The sequence below is a fragment of the Sarcophilus harrisii genome, chromosome 2 (genome assembly GCF_902635505.1).
Source record: "Sarcophilus harrisii chromosome 2, mSarHar1.11, whole genome shotgun sequence".
Taxonomy (NCBI): Eukaryota; Metazoa; Chordata; class Mammalia; order Dasyuromorphia; family Dasyuridae; genus Sarcophilus; species Sarcophilus harrisii.
In genome coordinates, this window is record NC_045427.1 from 319,608,049 (window position 1) to 319,627,938 (window position 19,890).

Here is a 19,890-nt window from a genome sequence, read left to right on the forward strand (position 1 = left end):
ATGAGACTGTTTCAAGTTCTTCAAAACAAAGGAGAAGATTTAAGAAACATCTGACAGAGCATGGCAGACAATGAGACTGTTAAAAGAACTTTTTAAAATCTTCATGAATCATTGGATTTCCTAACAGAAGATGAGACTCTTTCAGTTCTTGAAAACCAGCAAGAATCATTGGATTTCCTTATGAAAAATTGTTGATGAGACTATTATAGTACTTCAGAGCTTACAGAAATTATTGGATTCCTGGCACATGAACTAATGAACAATGGATTCTTTTAGGACTATTTTTAGGGCTTATGGAGACACATAATTCTGTATGTTGATTCATGTTATGAAAAATTGTTTACTTCAAAGCTTACAGGAATTATTGAATTCCTGGCACATGAACTAATGGACAATAGGTTCCTTTTGGATTATTTTTAGGACTTATGGACATGTATAATTTTGTATGTTGATTCATGTTATGAAAAAATTGTTTACTTCAAAATTACAGGAATTATTGAATTCCTGGCACATGAATTAATGTGCAATGGATTCCTTTTGGACTATTTCTAGGACTTATGGACATGTGTAAATTCTTCATGTTGATTTATATTATTTGTTAACATTACTACTAGCCTGTGTTATATTGCTATGTGCATATGTAATTATGTGTAATGCCTCCCATATTGATGGATTTATGTACACCTTGTTTCATACTTGTTTCAAGTGAGCCCCTCTAGAAACCTGCTAATCTGATTTGATTTTCTATTTCCTTTGGTGTTTTCATCTCCCTTCCTGAGATGTCAGAGAGGACATGACCACCTTCTTTTTAAGGTGTTTTCACTCCTTTTTTGAGCAGTCAAGGAAGGTGTGATCACCTTTTTGGGGTTCTCACCTCCTTGAGAAGTCAGGGAGGTCATGACCACCTATGTTCTAAATCAAAAGAAAAGGGGAGATGTTGGAATCTTTACAAACTGTTAAGTCATTAGAGGATCCACAATCCTACTGTAGCAGCACGCAAGTGGACAAATCCATATTCCCTGCTGTTCTTTTTCTTCCTCTTCTTCCCTCTCAAGGGTTCTGGTATAACAACAAACAAGTTGAAAGACTCCTCTTCCCCTCAACCCATTCACCTCCAATAAGTTAAGTGAGTTATAATAAGAAATAGATACCCAAACTGAGGGACCTCAACATTCCCCTCTCAGAACTAGACAATATAGCCACAAAATAAATTAGAAATAAATTAATGAGGTGAATAAATTTTTAGAAAAGTTAGATATGATGGACCTCTGAAGAAAATTGAATGGGGATAGAAAGAAATATACTTTTTTTCTCATTGCACATGGTATCAACATAAAAATTGAATATAGAGCATAAAAACATCACCATCAAATGAAGAAAGGTAGAAATATTAAAGGCTCACCTCTTAAAACATGTTACAATAAACATTAATTGGAAACTAAATAATATGATCCTAAAGTATGAGTGGATTTGAATTCAGCTCCTCCTGACTTCCGAAATTGGTGCTCTCTTTACTACACAATCTAGCTACCCCTAAACTGGTTCTATATTTAAAAAATATAATATGTAGACAATTTTGATTTACAAATTTGATTTACAAAAAAGAAGAAAGCACAAATATCAAAAAGGAAAAGTCTGAAATACCAGTAATGAAGAGGAAATTAAAGCAATAATTAGCAGTTATTTTGCCCAATTGTGTGCAAATAAATTTTACAATTTAAGTGAAATGGATAAATATTTATAAAAATATAAATTGCCCTGATTAACAGATGAAATAAATGTGCAAATAACCCCATTTTAGAAAATGAAAATGGAATAAACCATTAATGAGCTTCCTAAGAGAAAAATTTCCAGGGCCAGATGGATTTAGAAGCAAATTCAACCAAACATTTAAAGAAATATTCTAATACTATATAAACTATTTGGAAAAATAGGTGAAGGAATCCTGCCACATTCTTTTTATGACACAACTATTGCACTGATACCTAAAATCAAGAAGAGACAAATCAGAGAAAGAAAATTACAGACTGATTTCTCTAATGAATGTTGGTAAGAAAAAATTTTAAATAAAAAATTCAGAGAAATTGCAGCAATTTATCACCAGGATAATACATTATGACCAGATAATATACCAGGAATGCAGGGCTGATTCGATATTAAGAAAACTATTAACAAAGGATTATATTAATAACAAAACTAACAAAACATATGATGATCTCCATGGATGAATAAAAAGTCTTTTATAAAATACAGTACCCATTTCTATTAAAATCACTAGAGAATATAGGAATAAATGGAATTTTCCTTAAAATGATAAGTAGTATCTATCTAAAACCATTAGCAAGCATTTTATGTAATGGGGATAAGCAAGAAGCTTTTCCAAAAGATTAGGGGTGAAACAAAAATGCTTATCACCACCACTATTATTCTACATTACATGAGAAACATTAGCTTTAGCAATATACCAAAAAAAAAAAAAAAAAAAAAGAAATGGAAAAAAATAGAACAGGCAATAAAGAAGCAAAACTATCTGATTTGCAGATAAGATGGTATACTTAGAGAATCCTAAAGAATCAGTTAAAAATCTACTGGAAATAATTTTACATAGCAAAGTTGCAGGATATAAAATAAACCCATATAAATCATTTCCATATTATCAAGAAAGTCCAGCAATACGAGATAGAGAAATTCCATTTAAAACATTGTAGACAAATGGACACAATTACAAAACACTTCACACAAATAGTCAGATCTAGAGAACTGGGAAAAGATTAATTGCTAATAGTTGGACCAAACCAATATAATAAAAAATAAAAATCATACCTAAATTAATTTATCCAGGGCCATCCCAATCAAAACACCAAAAACTATTTTATAAGTCTAGAAAAAAATAACAAAATTCATCTGGAAAAATAAAAAGTCAAGAATATCCAGGGAAGTAATGAAAAGAAAAAAGTGAAAGATGGGGGCCTACCTGTACCAGATCTAAAATGAAATTATAAAGTGACATGCACCATAACCTCACCTCTCCTTGCCCAATTGCTTGTGGGGATGGAGACATCCTTTCTCAAGTGATCATAATAAAATTTCTTTCTGCTTTTACCTTGAGCAAGCTCCTTAATTAACTGAAAATGTTTTGCATCAGAGTTGGAAAATGATTTTTCCAGTCTGTATTTCTGATAAAGGCCCCATTTCTAAAATATATAGAGAATGAAAATTAAGACAACTCTGAGATATCACTACACACCTGTCAGATTGGTTAGAATGACAGGGAAAGATAATACAGAGTGTTGGAGGGGATGTGGGAAAACAGGGACACTAATATACTGTTGGTGGAATTGTGAACACATCCAGCCATTCTGGAGAGCAATTTGGGAACTATGCTCAAAAAGTTATCAAACTGTGCATACCCTTTGATCCAGCAGTGTTTCTACTGGGCTTATACCCCAAAGAGATTATAAAGAAGGGAAAGAGACCTGTATGTGCCAAAATGTTTGTGGCAGCCCTGTTTGTAGTGGCTAGAAACTGGAAAATGAATGGATGCCCATCAATTGGAGAATGGTTGGGTAAATTGTGGTATATGAATGTTATGGAATATTATTGTTCTGTAAGAAATGACCAGCAGGATGAATACAGAGAGGTTTGGAGAGACTTACATGAACTGATGCTAAGTGAAATAAGCAGAACCAGGAGATCATGATACACTTCAACAACAATACTGTATGAAGATGTATTCTGATGGAAATGGATATCTTTGACAAAGAGAAGATCCAATTCAGTTCCAATTGATTAGTGATGGACAGAATCAGCTACACCCAGAAAAAGAACACTAGGAAATGAATGTGGACTACTTGCATTTTTGTTTTTTTTCCCAGGTTATTTTTACCTTCTGAATCCAATTCTTCCTGGCAACAAGAGAACTGTTCTGTTCTGCATACATACATTGTATCTAGGATATACTGTGACATATTTAATATGTATAAGACCGCTTGCCATCTAATGGAGGGGGTGGAGGGAGGGAGGGGAAAGTCGGAACAGAAGTGAGTGCAAGGGATAATGTTGTAAAAATTACCCATACATATATATTGTCAATAAAAAGTTATTTAATAAAATAAAATAAAATATATAGAGAACTGCATCAGATTCATAACAGTATGTCATTCTCCAGTTAATAAATGGCCAAAGGATATGAACAGGCAGTTTTCTGATGAAGAAATTAAAGCTATCTATAGTGATATAAAAATGCTCTAAATCACTATTGATTAGAGAAATGCACATTAAAACAAGTCTGAGATAGCACCTCATGTTGTTCAGATTGGTAAATATGACAGAAGAGGAAAGAAATAAATGTTTGGAAAGGATTTGGGAAGATTGGAACTTTAATGCATTGCTGATGAAGTTGTGAGTTGATGCAACTATTCTGAAGAACAATTTGCAATTATGCTCAACGGGCTATAAAATTATGCATACTCTTTGACCCAGCAATACCACTACGAGGTTTGTATCCCAAGGAAATCATAAAAAAAAAAAAAAAAAAAAGGAAAAGGACCCATTTGCAATATATGTGTAGCATGTATTTTTGAGGTGGCAAAGAATTGAAAATTGAAGAGATGTCTATCAAAAAGGGATTGATTAAAAACAGTTAAAATATAAAAATGTAATGGAATACTATGGTGCTATAAGAATGAAGAATAAATGAATTTCAGAAAAACCTGGAGTTCTGTTAATTTAAGAATAGGTTCGGAATGCTCCTTTGAATAACCCCTTTTTTTTAACTCAATTAAAATGAAAATAAAATTATAACTCAATTAAAGTGGACATAAAGTTTAATTACATAATACACGGAATAGATTGCCTACAATAACAACCAATACAGCAAATAATACATAAAAGACAAAGAATAAGGAAAACTATAACTAAGATAGGAGAGAGAGAGATAGTGTACATCACCGATCTTGGAGCACAGCTGGGGGCCCCGTTGCAGCTCAATTGGGAAAAGTGTTAGTACCAGGCGGATGTCTCCCCGTGGGTGAAGCCCAACCCGGACTGATTATATAGGAAAAAGGGCTAACCCGCTTATCTATTGAAATGCAAGTATAGGAGAGGGAAATGCCAGATGGGCTTCCAAGATATGACTTGATAAATGTAGATGTCAGGAAGGGGGCCAACCCTCCTGGACACCTATTGTATCCCATGGAGTGGCTAGTTCCTGGGATTGTAGAGGTGAAGCTAAACACATGTGGCATATTCCCGGTCTCATAGGATTAAAAGGCTAAGTTCTCATGGAGAGTCATGTTCTTGAAATGATTTGAAATGAATTTACTAATAAGAAGGCATTTCTTATTCACCTGAGAAAACATGAATTGAAGCTTGTGAGAACCAGGAGAACATTGTACACAACATCAACAACATTGTGTAATGATCTACTTTGATAGACTTAACTTTTTTCAACAATACTACAATCCAAGACAATTCCAAAATCCATGATGGAAAATACTATGCACAGAGAAAAAACTTTGAAGATTAAATGCAGATTTAGGCATAATACACTTTTTTTCTTTCTTGTGGTTTATTCTTTTTGTTCTGATTCTCCTTTCACAACATTACTAATGTGGAACTATGTCTAACATGATAGTTCATGTATAACACATTTCAGATTCCTTGCTGTCATGGAGAGGGGAGAGTATAGGAAGGGAGGAAGAAAATTTTCAAAATCAAATTCTTATAAAAGTGAATGTTGAAAACTATATGTGTAATTGGGGGAGGGGGATGACTATTAAGTGGGGAGAAAGGGAAAAAAAATGAAACATCTCATTGGAAAAACAATTCATCTGGTAAATAGATCCAGGGAAGATCATTCAAAAATTAAACTACTTCAAGCCATAGACCTGGATATCATAATTCAAGAAATTTCAAAGAAAATTGTTCTTATATTCTAGAACCAGAGAATAAAATAGACATTGAAAGAATTTACCTATCACTTCCTGAAATTGAAAGAATTAGAATAGGAAAGAGGAAACAAAACTTTCATTGTTTGCAGATGATATAATGCAGAATTCTAAAGAAATATAAAAAATCAAGCAAAGAACTAATTGATATAATTAAAAATTTTAGAAAAGTCATAGGATATAAAATAAACCCACAAGATTTAAAAGAAATCATCAGCATTCCTGTACATTACCAACAAAGACTAGCAGAAAGAGATAGGGGGGAAAATTCCATTTAAAATACTAGAAGAAAATATAAAATGCTTAAGAGTATACCTGTAAAGACAAACTCAGGAAGTATATAAACACAATTACAAAAAGTTTTCATGTAAATAAAATAAAACTGGGGGTCAGAGCCAAGAGGGTGGAGAGGACACATGCATCTATCTAAGCTCTTGCATGCCCTCAGACTACTTCTTTTATGAAAGGCCTTGGAATTAGTGCTTGACTGAAAAAACCCACAAATATTGGGAGTACAGCACATTACCAATAGAAGATATCCTCAAAATTTGCCAGCAAAGGTCTGCTTTTGCTCCGGGGCGGGACTGGTTAGAGCAGGCCCAGACCTCAAGCAGGCAGTGAGAGCACGGAAGGCAGCTCACACTGAGCAGACTGGAGTGGGGTCGGGTATGATCTCAGCCAGCAGAAAATTTGTGGCGAGACCTTTACCACCTTCTGAGCTACTTTACTCTGACAGCAAGCCAATAGAGCAGCAGAGAAGCTATCAACAAAGGGGATAAAGACTATAACCCCAAAAAGCTAGAGTCTCTTAGGACTCTTAGGGTGTAAGCCACACCCACCCAGCATCTGGAATGACTCAGCACGATCTCAGCTCAGAACTGCTTATCCCAGTGCAGAAGGTGATCCCAGCACAGCCATTGCTGTCCCACTACTGCTTCACTGATACTTCCTGTTGTCTGTAGAGAAAGCTTGGTAACACCATACTGCCCCAAAAGCAGACTACAATTGTTTTGTTTTTGTTTTTGTTTTTGTTGTTTTATCAAAATGAGTGAAAAGACAAAGCTGGCTCTAACTATAGATAGCTTCTATACTGATAGAGAGCAGACTTCAAACCCTAAGGAGACTAAAAACAGAGTGTTTCTAGATGAAATCCCAGATGGGGATATGATGTGGTCCCCACACACAAGGCTCTCATAGAAGAAATTTAAAAGGCTCTTACAAGAGAGCTAGAAGAAAAATGGGGAAACGAAAGGGAAGCTTGCCAAGAGTGTCTGGATAAAGCATGTAGCTCATTTAAAGATAGAGTGGATAAAGTAAAGAGCTTCTTCTTCTTCTTCTTTTTTTTTTTTATTTAATAGCCTTTTATTTACAGGTTATATGCATGGGTAACTTTACAGCATTAACAATTGCCAAACCTCTTGTTCCAATTTTTCACCTCTTACTCCCCACCCCCTCCCCCAGATGGCAGGATGACCAGTAGATGTTAAATATATTAAAATATAAATTAAATACAAAATAAGTATACATGACCAAACTGTTATTTTGCTGTACAAAAAGAATCAGACTCTGAAATATTGTACAATTAGCTTGTGAAGGAAATCAAAAATGCAGGTGTGCATAAATATAGGGATTGGGAATTCAATGTAATGGTTTTTAGTCATCTCCCAGCGTTCTTTCTCTGGGCGTAGCTGGTTCAGTTCATTATTGATCCATTGGAAATGATTTGGTTGATCTCGTTGCTGAGGATGGCCAGGTCCATCAGGACTGGTCGTCATATAGTATTGTTGTTGAAGTATATAATGATCTCCTGGTCCTGCTCATTTCACTCAGCATCAGTTCGTGTAAGTCTCTCCAGGCCTTTCTGAAATCATCCTGTTGGTCATTTCTTACAGAACAGTAATATTCCATAATATTCATATACCACAATTTATTCAGCCATTCTCCAACTGATGGACATCCATTCAGTTTCCAGTTTCTAGCCACTACAAAAAGGGCTGCCACAAACATTCGTGCACATACAGGTCCCTTTCCCTTCTTTATAATCTCTTTGGGATATAATCCCAGTAGTAACACTGCTGGATCAAAGGGTATGCACAGTTTGATAACTTTTTGAGCATAGTTCCAAACTACTCTCCAAAATGGTTGGATTCGTTCACAACTCCACCAACAATGCATCAATGTCCCAGTTTTCCCGCATCCCCTCCAACAATCATCATTATTTTTTCCTGTCATCTTAGCCAATCTGACAGGTGTGTAGTGGTATCTTAGAGTTGTCTTAATTTGCATTTCTCTGATTAATAATGACTTGGAGCATCTTTTCATATGACTAGAAATAGTTTCAATTTCTTCATCTGAGAATTGTCTGTTCATATCCTTTGACCATTTTTCAATTGGAGAATGGCTTGATTTTTTATAAATTAGAGTTAATTCTCTATATATTTTGGAAATGAGGCCTTTATCAGAACCTTTGACTGTAAAAATATTTTCCCAGTTTATTGCTTCCCTTCTAATCTTGTCTGCATTAATTTTGTTTGTACAAAAACTTTTCAGTTTGGTATAGTCGAAATGTTCTATTTTGTGATCAGTAATGATCTCTAGTTCTTCTTTGGTCATAAATTCCTTCCTCTTCCACAGATCTGAGAGGTAAACTATCCTGTGTTCCTCGAATATATTAATAATTTCATTCTTTATGCCTAGGTCATGAACCCATTTTGACCTTATCTTGGTGTACGGTGTTAAGTGTGGATCAATGCCTAGTTTCTGCCATATTAGTTTCCAATTTTCCCAGCAATTTTTATCAAACAGTAAGTTCTTATCCCAAAAGCTGGGGTCTTTGGGTTTGTCAAAGACTAGGTTGCTATAGTTGTTGACTGTTTTGTCCCTTGAACCTAACCTATTCCACTGATCAACTAATCTATTCCTTAGCCAATACCAAATGGTTTTGGTAACTGCTGCTCTATAATATAATTTTAGATCTGGTACAGCTAAGCCACTTTCATTTGATTTTTTTTTCATCAATTCCCTTGAAATTCTTGACCTTTTGTTTTTCCATGTGAATTTTGTTATTTTTTCTAGGTCATTAAAATAGTTTTTTGGGAGTCTGATTGGTATAGCACTAAATAAATAGATTAGTTTAGGTAATATTGTCATCTTTATTATATTTGCTCGCCCTATCCAAGAGCATTTAATATTTTTCCAATTGGTTAGATCAGACTTAATTTGTGTGAAAAGTGGTCTGTAATTTTGCTCATAAAGTTTCTGATTTTCCCTTGGCAGATAGATTCCTAAATATTTTATATTATCAATAGTTACTTTAAATGGAATTTCTCTTTGTAACTCTGACTGTTGGATATTGTTAGTGATATATAAGAATGCTGATGACTTATGTGGGTTTATTTTGTAACCAGCAACTTTGCTAAAGTTGTGGATTATTTCTAATAACTTTTTAGTAGAATCTCTGGGGTTCTCTAAGTATACCTTCATATTGTCAGCAAAGAGTGATAATTTGGTTTCCTCATTGTCTATTCTTATTCCTTTAATCTCTTTCTCAGCTCGAAAAGAGCTTCTTAAAAAATAAAATTGGAGAAATGGAAAAAAATGCATAGAATAAAACAACTCATTTTAAAACTCAATTGGACAATTACAAAAAGAAAAAAAAAGTAAATGAAGAAAATAATTCATTAAAAATAGAATTGAACAAATGGAAATGAATGACTCTAGGAGACACCAAGAATCAGTCAAGCCAAACCAAAAAAAAAAAAGAAAAAAATAGAAAAAAAATATTAAATTAAATACCTACTTGGGAAAACAACAGACCTGGAAAATAGATCTAGAAGACATAATCTGAGGATTATTGGACTTCTTGAAAATTATGATGAAAAAAAGAGCCTAGACAGTATTTTTCAGGAAATCATCAAAGACAACTGCCCAGATGTTATAAAAACAGAGGGTAAAATAGATATTGAAAGAATTCATCAATCACTTCCTGAAAGAAATGCCCAAATCAAAACTCCAAGAAATATTGTAGCTAAATTCCAGAATTATCACATCAAGGAAATAATACTACAAGCAGCTAGGAAAAAACATTTCAAATACAAAGGAACCACAATCAGGATTATATAAGATCTAGCAGCATCCACATTAAAGGATCAAAATGCCCGAAATCTATATTCTGCAAGGCTAAGGAACTTGGTATGCAGCCAAGAATAACTTACCCAGCCAAAAGGAGCATTTTTTTTTTCCAGAAAAGAAGATGGAATTTCATTGAAATAGGTGAATTCCATGTATTTTTGATGAAAAAACTGGAGCTAAACAAAAGGTTTGATCTCCAAATATAGGACTCAAGAGAAATATAAAAAAGTAAAAAGAAATCTTGGGAACTATATTTCTGTTATGAATATACATAAATAATACATGTATAATTTGGCTTTACTATTATAAAAAAGCGGCTAGAGGTGAAAAGGAAATTGTACCAGAAAAAGGGGAAAATGGAGGTACTATGTCTCATGAAGAGGCAAAGGAAACCTATTATATCTGAGGGAAAGAAGGGAGGGGGAGGAACATAGTGTGCATCTTACTGTCATCAGAATTGACTTAAAGAGAAAAATTTTAGACATATTCAATTTATGGTGAAACTTCTCCCACCTCATTGAAAAGTGGGAGGGGAAAAGTGAAAAGGGAAGGAATAATATAAGTGGAAGGCAATACAAAAATTGTGAGGAAAAGGAGTAAGATGGGGGAGGAACTCGAAGGTGGGGGGAGGGATACTAAAAAGGGAGGGCTGTGAGAAGCAAGTGGTGCTCACAAGTTTAATGAGGGAGGGAAATAAGGGGAAAGGAAAGGAGAAAAGCATAAGCTGGGATTAACAAGATGGCAGGAAATACAGATTTAGTCATTTTAACCATAAATGTGAATGGGGTAAACTCCCCCATAAAGCAGAGGCAGTTAGCAGACTGGATTAAAAGCCAGAATCCTACAATATGTTGTTTAAAGGAAACACACTTGAAGCAGGGCAATACAGATTAAAGGTAAAAGACTGGAGAAAAATCTCCTATGATTCAGGTAAAGTCAAAAAAGCAGGGGTAGCCATCCTGATCTCAGATCAAGCAAAAGGAAAAATTGATCTAATTAAAAGAAATAAGAAAGGGCACTTTATCTTGCTAAAGATATATAAAGATAATGAAGAAATATCCATATTAAACATACTTGTACCAAGTGGGGCAGCATCTAAATTCTTTTTTTTTTTTATTATTATAGCTTTTTATTTACAAGTTATATGCATGGGTAATTTTACAGCATTGACAATTGCCAAATCATTTGCTCCAATTTTTCCCCTCCTTCCCTCCATCCCCTCTACCAATGGCAGGTTGACCAATACATGTTAAATATGTTAAAGTATAAATTAAATACTGTATAAGTATACATGTCCTAACAGTTATTTTGCTGTAGAAAAAGAATTGGACTTTGAAATACTGGACTATTAGCCTGTGAAGGAAATCAAAAATGTAGGTAGACAAAAATATAGGGATTGGGAATTCTATGTAATGGTTCATAGTCATCTCTCAGAGTTCTTTTGCTGGGTGTAGCTAGTTCAATTCATTACTGTTCTATTGGAACTTATTTGGTTCATCTCATTAGCATCTAAATTCTTCTTTTTTTTTTTTATTTAATAGCCTTTTATTTACAGGTTATATGTATGGGTAACTTTACAGCATTAACAATTGCCAAACCTCTTGTTCCAATTTTTCCCCTCTTACTCCCCCCCTCCCCCAGATGGCAGGATGACCAGTAGATGTTAAATATATTAAAATATAAATTAGATACACAATAAGTATACATGACCAAACCGTTATTTTGCTGTACAAAAAGAATCAGACTCTGAAATATTGTACAATTAGCTTGTGAAGGAAATCAAAAATGCAGATGGGCATAAATATAGGGATTGGGAATTCAATGTAATGGTTTTTAGTCATCACCCAGAGTTCTTTCTCTGGGCGTAGCTGGTTCAGTTCATTACTGCTCCATTGGAAATGGTTTGGTTGATCTCATTGCTGAGGATGGCCAGGTCTATCAGAACTGGTCATCATATAATATTGTTGTTGAAGTATATAATAATCTCCTGGTCCTGCTCATTTCACTCTAGCATCTAAATTCTTAAAGGAGAAGTTAAGAGAGCTGCAAGAAGAAATAGACAGCAAAACTGTAATAGTGAGAGATCCCAACTTTGCACTTTCAGAATTAGATAAATCAAACCACAAAATAAATAAAAAAGACAACAAAGAGGTAAATGCCTAGAAAAGTTAGGCATGATAGATCTTTGGAAAAAACTAAATGGAGACAGAAAGGAATGCACTTTCTTCTTGGCAGTTCATGGAACCTATACAAAAATTGACTATATATTAGGATATAAAACCTCTAATTCAAATACAGAAAGACAGAAATAGTAAATGCATCCTTTTCAGATCATGATGCAATTAAAATTACATTCAATAAAAAGCCAGGGGAAAATAGACCAAAAAATAATTGGAAACTAAATAATCTCATTCTAAAGAATGATTGGGTGAAACAGCAAATCATAGACACAATTAATAATCTCACCCAAGAAAATGACAATAATGAGATGTCATACCAAATGTGTGGAATGCAGCCAATGTGCTAAGGGGAAATTTTATATCTCTAGAGGCCTACTTGCATAAAATAAAGAAAGAGATCAATGAATTGGACTTGCAACTAAAAAAGCTAGAAAAGGAGTAAATTAACCCTCTCCCTCCCCCCAAGTCAAACACTAAATTTGAAATTCTAAAAATAAAAGGAGAGATTAATAAAATTGAAAGTAAAAAAAAAATTATTGAATTAATAAATAAAAATAAGAGTTGGTTTTGTGAAAAAAACAACAAAACAGATAAATCTTTAGTTAATTTGATTAGGAAAAGGAAAGAGGAAAATCAAATTGTTAGTCTCAAAAATGAAAAGGGAGAATTATACAATGAAGAGGAAATTAGAGCAATAATTAGGAGTTACTTTGTCCAATGTTATGCCAATAAAATAGATAACTTAAATAAAATGGAAGAATACCTTCAAAAATATAGCTTGCCCAGATTAACAGAGGAAAAAGTAAATTGGTTAAACAATCCCATTTTAGAAAAAGAAATAGAACAAGAACAATCAACTCCCTAAGAAAAAAAAAAACCTCAGGACCAGATGGATTTACATGTGAATCCTACCCAACATTTAAAGAATAATTAACTCCAATGCTATATAAACTATTTGGAAAAATAGAGGTTGAAGGAGTCCTACCAAATTCCTTTTATGACACAGACATGGTACTGACACCTAAACCAGATAGGTTGAAAACAGAGAAAGGAAATTATAGATCAATCTCCCTAATGAATATTGATGCAAAAATCTTAAATTAAATATTAGCAAAAAGATTACAGAAAATCATCCCCAAGATAATGCACCATGACCAACCAGGATTTAGACCAGGAATGCAGGGCTGGTTCAATATTAGGAAAACTATTAGCATAATTTACTATATTAATAACCAAATTAACAAAAACCATATGATCATCTTAAGAGATGCAGAAAAAGCATTTGGCAAAATCCAACAAGCATTCCTATTAAAAATGCTTGAGAGTACAAGAATAAATGGACTCTTCCGTAAAATAGTCAGGAGCATCAATTTAAAACCATCAGTAAGCATCACATGTAATGTGGATAAATTAGAACCACTCCTAATAAGATCAGGAGTGAAACAAGGTTGCCCACTATCACCATTATTATTCAATTTTGTATTAGAAACGCTAGCTAGGTAATGAGGAAACCAAATTATCACTCTTTAAAGATGATATGATGGTATACTTAGAGAACCCCAGAGATTCTACTAAAAAGTTATTAGAAATAATCTACAATTTTAGCAAAGTTTCAAGATACAAAATAAAGATACACATAAATCCTCAGCATTTTTATACATCACTAACAAAATCCAAGAGCAAGAGATACAAAGAGAAATTTCATTTAAAATAACTGTAGATAGTATAAAATATTTGGGAATCTATCTGCCAAAGGAAAGTCAGGAACTATATGAGCAAAACTACAAAACACTTTTCACACAAATAAAGTCAGATCTAAACAACTGGAAAAAAATATTAAGTGCTCTTGGATAGGCTGAGCGAATGTAATAAAGATGACACTACTCCCTAAACTAATATATTTATTTAGTGCTATACTAATCAGACTCCCCAGAAACTATTTTAATGACCTAGAAAAAATAACAACAAAATTCATATAGAAGAACAAAAGGTCAAGAATTTCAAGGGAAGTAATGAAAAAAAAAAATCAAATGAAGGTGGCCTAGCTGTACCTGATGTAAAACTATATTACAATGCAGGAATCACCAAAACCATTTGCTATTGGCCTAGAAATAAATTAGTTGATCAGTGGAATAGGTTAGGTTCACAGGACAAAACAGTGAATAACTATAGCAATCTAGTGTTTGACAAACCTAAAGACCTCAACTTTTGGGATAAGAATTCACTGTTTGACAAAAACTGCTGGAAAAACTGAAAATTAGTGTGGCAGAAACTAGGCATGGACCCACACTTAATACTGTATGCCAAGATAAGATCAAAATGGGTTTTTGATTTAGGCATAAAGACTGAGATTATAAATTGTGATGACCACGTATTTTAAAATCAGCCAGAGTCAGGAATTCAGGTTAAGGGAAAATCCTCTATCTTTATTCTTTGTGGAGGTGAAGAGGGATGGCTATATGAAGTGAGAGCAGTCGCGACACAAACCCAACCAGCAGTCTCTCTGCTTCTCTCTCTCTACCCACCAAAATCCTCTCTACGTCATTTCCTATACAACACATCAAAACTTGCACAGAGAGTGGGCGGGGCGATTCTTTCTCCAAGCACATATTAATAGAGTATGGTCCAATTGCTATTTAGTCTCATGTCTTGGGACCTCAGTGCATCAACTTGAGCTTCATCCTATTACAATAAATAAATTAGAAGAACATAGGATAGTTTACCTCTCAGACTTGTGGAAGAGGAAGGAGTTTGTGACCAAAGAAGAACTAGAGATCATTATTGATCACAAAATAAAAAAATCTTGATTATAACAAGTTAAAAAGCTTTTGTACAAACAAACTAATGCAAACAAACATTAAAAGGGAAGCAATAAACTGGGAAAGCATTCTTACAGTTAAAGGTTCTGATAAAGGCATCATTTCCCAAATATATAGAGAATTAATTCAAACGTAAGAAACCAAACCATTCTCAAATTGATAAATGGTAAAAGGATATGAACAGATAATTTTCAGATGATGAAATTGAAACTATTTCTACTCATATGAAAAGGTGCTCCAAATCACTATTGATCAGAGAAACACAAATTAAGACAACTCTGAGATACCACTACATACCTGTCAGATTGGCTAAGATAATGCTGAATGTTGGAGGGCATGTGGGAAAACTAGGACACTGATGCATTGTTCGTGGAGTTGTGAACAGATCCAACCATTCTGGAGAGCAATTTGGAACTATACTCAAAAAGTTATCAAGCTGTGTGTACTCTTTGATCCAGTAGTGTTACTACTGGTTCCAAAGAGATATTAAAGCAGGGAAAGGGGTCTGTATGTGCCAAAATGTTTGTGGTAGCCTTTTTTATAGTAGCAAGAAACTGGAAACTAGGTGGATGCCCATCAACTGGAGAATGGATGAATAAATTGTGGTATATGAATGTTATGGAATATTATTGTTCTGTAAGAAATGACCAGCAGGATGAATACAGAGAGGCTTGAAGAGACTTATATGAACTGATGCTAAGTGAAATGAGCAGAACCAGGAGATCATTATACACTTCAACAACAATACTATATAAGGATCAATTCTGATGGAAGTGGATGTCTTTGGCAATGAGAAGATCCAATTCAGTTCCAATTGAGCAATGATTAACAGAATCAGTTACAACCAGGGAAAGAACACTGGGAAATGAATGTGGACTACTTGCATTTTTGTTTTTCTTCCCAGGTTATTTTTACCTTTATGAATCCAATTTTTCTTGTGCAACAAGAGAACTGTACAAATATGTATACATATATTGTATTTAAGACATATTTTAACATGTTTAACATGTATGAGACTGCCTGCCATCTAGGGGTGAGAGTGGAGGGAAGGAAGGGAAAAGTTGGAACACAAATGATTGCAAGGGACAATGTTGAAAAATTACCCATGCATATGTTCTGTCAATAAAAAATTATCATTAAAAAAATAATAAAATAAAATCCAAGCAACTCTGGAAAAATAACAATTACTCATGGCTGCTCATATAATAAAATAAAATAAATATATAATAATATATACATATATATAATAAAATATAATAAAAATGACAATTCTACCTAAATTAATTTGCTTAAGCTATAGCAAACTACCATATATTTATTATATAGCTAGAAAAATTAAAACAAAATTCATCTGAAATAATAAAAGGTCAAGAATATCAAGGAAAGTAATGGAGAAAAAATGTGAAGGAATGTTGCCTACTTATACCAGATCTCAAATTATATTATAAAGTAGCAGTCACCAAAACTAGCTGGTACTGGCTAAGCAACAGTGTGATGGTTCAGTGGAATAGATGAGATAAACCCACACAGTAGTAAATGACCATAATAATCTAAAATTTTTACAACTGAATGTTAAAAATTAATTAAAATTAAAAAAAAGATTATTAGGGAAAATTGAAAATTTGCAAACTTTGATTAGTGAAAGGATCTTCACCATGTAAATATCATATGATTTTCATTGTTTAGGTACTTTATACTAAGCACAGGCACTAGACACTAGTCACTGGGAATGTAAGTTGGTTGGTTGTCCTTCATTATGGAAGAGGACCAAAATGCTATCACTCTCTAGCAGTTATGGTACAATGTGTTAAAAAGTGGCTGATCAGATCAATATGAACTCAGAAGCCACCACAAGAGATCAGACAATAGAGTTTATGTGGACATCAGAGTTGAAATGACTAAATTTATGCCTCCCAGGTTTCTTTTGAGTACTAGAATTCTGTTTTACTTATAGAATAAAGTACATTCTTTGATGCAAATAATTCATGTTACAGCATCCTTTACCAATATCTCCCGTCACATGATTAATACTAAAGTTCTATAGAGACTCGAAAGTGTTCTTGAATCATTTCTTCTGACCTCCATTTTGGCCCTACTTTGAATGAGTTCTCTAGAAAATAGTCTTTTAGGTAGACATAGATTGGCATTTAGATGTGGCTAATTCATTGGCATTATACTCTCTACAATAGAGTTTGAAAGCTTGGCAATTTAACTCAAAAAAAGACCTCATTGTTTTTGGTCTATAAATAGCCTTCAGGGCTTCATAAAAGTGCTTTGAGTTGTTATTATCAGTGTAAAGCTGAATTTCATCTGTTTTCTTACTGAACCAAAGAATCCTGCATCTCTGTAAGCTTCAATTGCATGTTTACTTTTGATGAATTTGAACAATACTCTCTAAGAGACAGATGAACTATCCTCTTGGTAAACCCTGTGGAGTTTTTAATTTTATCACCTAATTTAACAATGTGATGGTCAAGAGGCATAATTTATGGTAATTAGTGATTTTATTAATAATGCTAACATTTTTTTAAAAAGAATGTCTGTGGCATTAAATGCCAAAGACAATTATGAAAGTGGGCTCACTACTTATCTACCTTTGAAAGAGGGCTATTCCTGAGAGTGGCAATTAAATCTGATTGATTAACAATTAATAAGAAAATGGATGAGGGGCTGTATCTAATCTAAAAACAATGAGGGGCTGTATCTAATCTAATGAACCTTGATTACATTATTTTCTCCTAAGTTACCAGCATCCTTAGACAATCTACTCAAAGAATTTATACTCCATCCAACCCTGAGCAGAAAGGGAGTTTCACCTTATATCAGAAATTTAATCTATTTGGTGGAGTAGTAATCATCTAAATGAGGAAAATGTTAATCCTGTCTTCTATCAACTCTGTCCTAGAGAAATTGGATAAGGAAATAGGACAGGGAAAAAGTCTTGGTACTCTCTAATGTTAATAATTGGTTATTAATATGAGAGAAGTAATCATTTCTCTTAGCAGCTTTTAAATTTCTCCATCATTTTCATCAAACCAATATAGTGTTTGCAAGTATTCTGGCCTGAATGAGTAAATGAAGCACTGTACATTAAATCTCCAAAAGCTTTCCACTTCATTTCTGCCCTACTATTGCCAACTGTAGGTTGGCTCAGCTTTCCCTTCAATTTAACAACAAATTGTTCCTGCTTACAGAAGAACTCTAATCTGTTGACACTGAGTCTTCTTTTACTCATCTTGATTTGGGTCTGCTACTTCTGTTGAATATGAATATTTGGCTTGAAGAGGATGTCTACAATTATTCTAGCACTTTTTACCACACATAGTCTTCCTCATTCTCACATCTTTACTGTCTCTTCTTGTTACTGTGGCATAGTCTGCAAGGATACATATGTGAATTTTTTTTTGGATTAGGTAAATGAAGACAGTGGTGATAAGAGAATCATGAGATGCACAAATATTTAATTGTAAGTAACCATTACTATTGCTGTTTTCAACTTCATTTCTTTCAAGGACTCCCTGACATATCTGGTAATCTGTGCTACCCTTGCATTAAAGTCACCCAGAATTACAAGCTTGTTTTCTTTCATCACATTTGTGATGATGATCTCTAGGTTTTCATAAAAGTTTTCTTTGACTCCATCAAGATTCATCATGGTGGTGTAATGCCGGAGAAACTGAGCAAGATAGAAATTAGAGAGTATATTTAATAATTTATTTAAATGGGAGAGATTTACTGGGACAAAATGGATCCATGTTTGGTCCCAGAGCTGAATGAGACTATTGTCTCCAAGAATCCAGTAGTGAATGTCAGATACAAGAATTTTTTATAGGGTAACAAAAACAATGACAAAATGGGGGAAGTACCTGGATGGGGATGGCCTAATGGGGGAAGGCACCTAAGATGACATAATGGGAGGTACTAGAGAGGCTCCTGATATTCTAATGATATCTAAAATGGATAAAAACCTTTATCCCATCAAACATTAAGAGTGAATGATTATAGCCTAAGGTCTAACATATAAGACCTTTATCCTATCAAACATTAAGAGGGAATGGTTATAACCTGAGGCAGAGTAACTGAATAGGACAATTAGGGAAATTGGGACAGGACATTAAAAGAGAACCTTGGCACACCAGTGTGGCACATTGATGAAAGCATGGTGCTTTCTTGCAAGTGGCAGTCTCATTGTCATGCATTCCTTTTGGCAGACGGACAAACTTCTCTGGATTAGTTTATTTTTATTAATTTAATATTTTATTTTCCCTCAATTACAAGTGAGAACAATTTTAACAATTTCTCCAAAAAATTTGAATTCCAAGTTCTTTCTCTTTCCCTTTCCTCCCCATTGAGAAAGCAAGCAATTTCACATATGCTATACATGTGTATTCATGCAAAATACAATAATGATGTGAAAGAAAACTGAGACAAAAAAAATGCCAAAAAAATAAAATAAAGAAAAAGTATCTTTATAGATTAGTTGATCAGTGGAATAGGTTAGGTTCAAGGGATAAAACAGTCAACAAATATAGCAACCTAGTCTTTGACAAACCCAAAGACCCCAGCTTTTGGGACAAGAACTTACTGTTTGATAAAAATTGCTGGGAAAATTGGAAACTAATATGGCAGAACTAGGCATTGATCCACACCTAACACTGTACACCAAGATAAGGTCAAAATGGGTTCATGACCTAGGCATAAAGAATGAAATTATTAATAAATTAGAGGAAGACAGGATAGTTTACCTCTCAGACCTGTGGAAGGGGAAGGTCTTTAGGACCAAAGAAGAACTAGAGATCATTACTGATCACA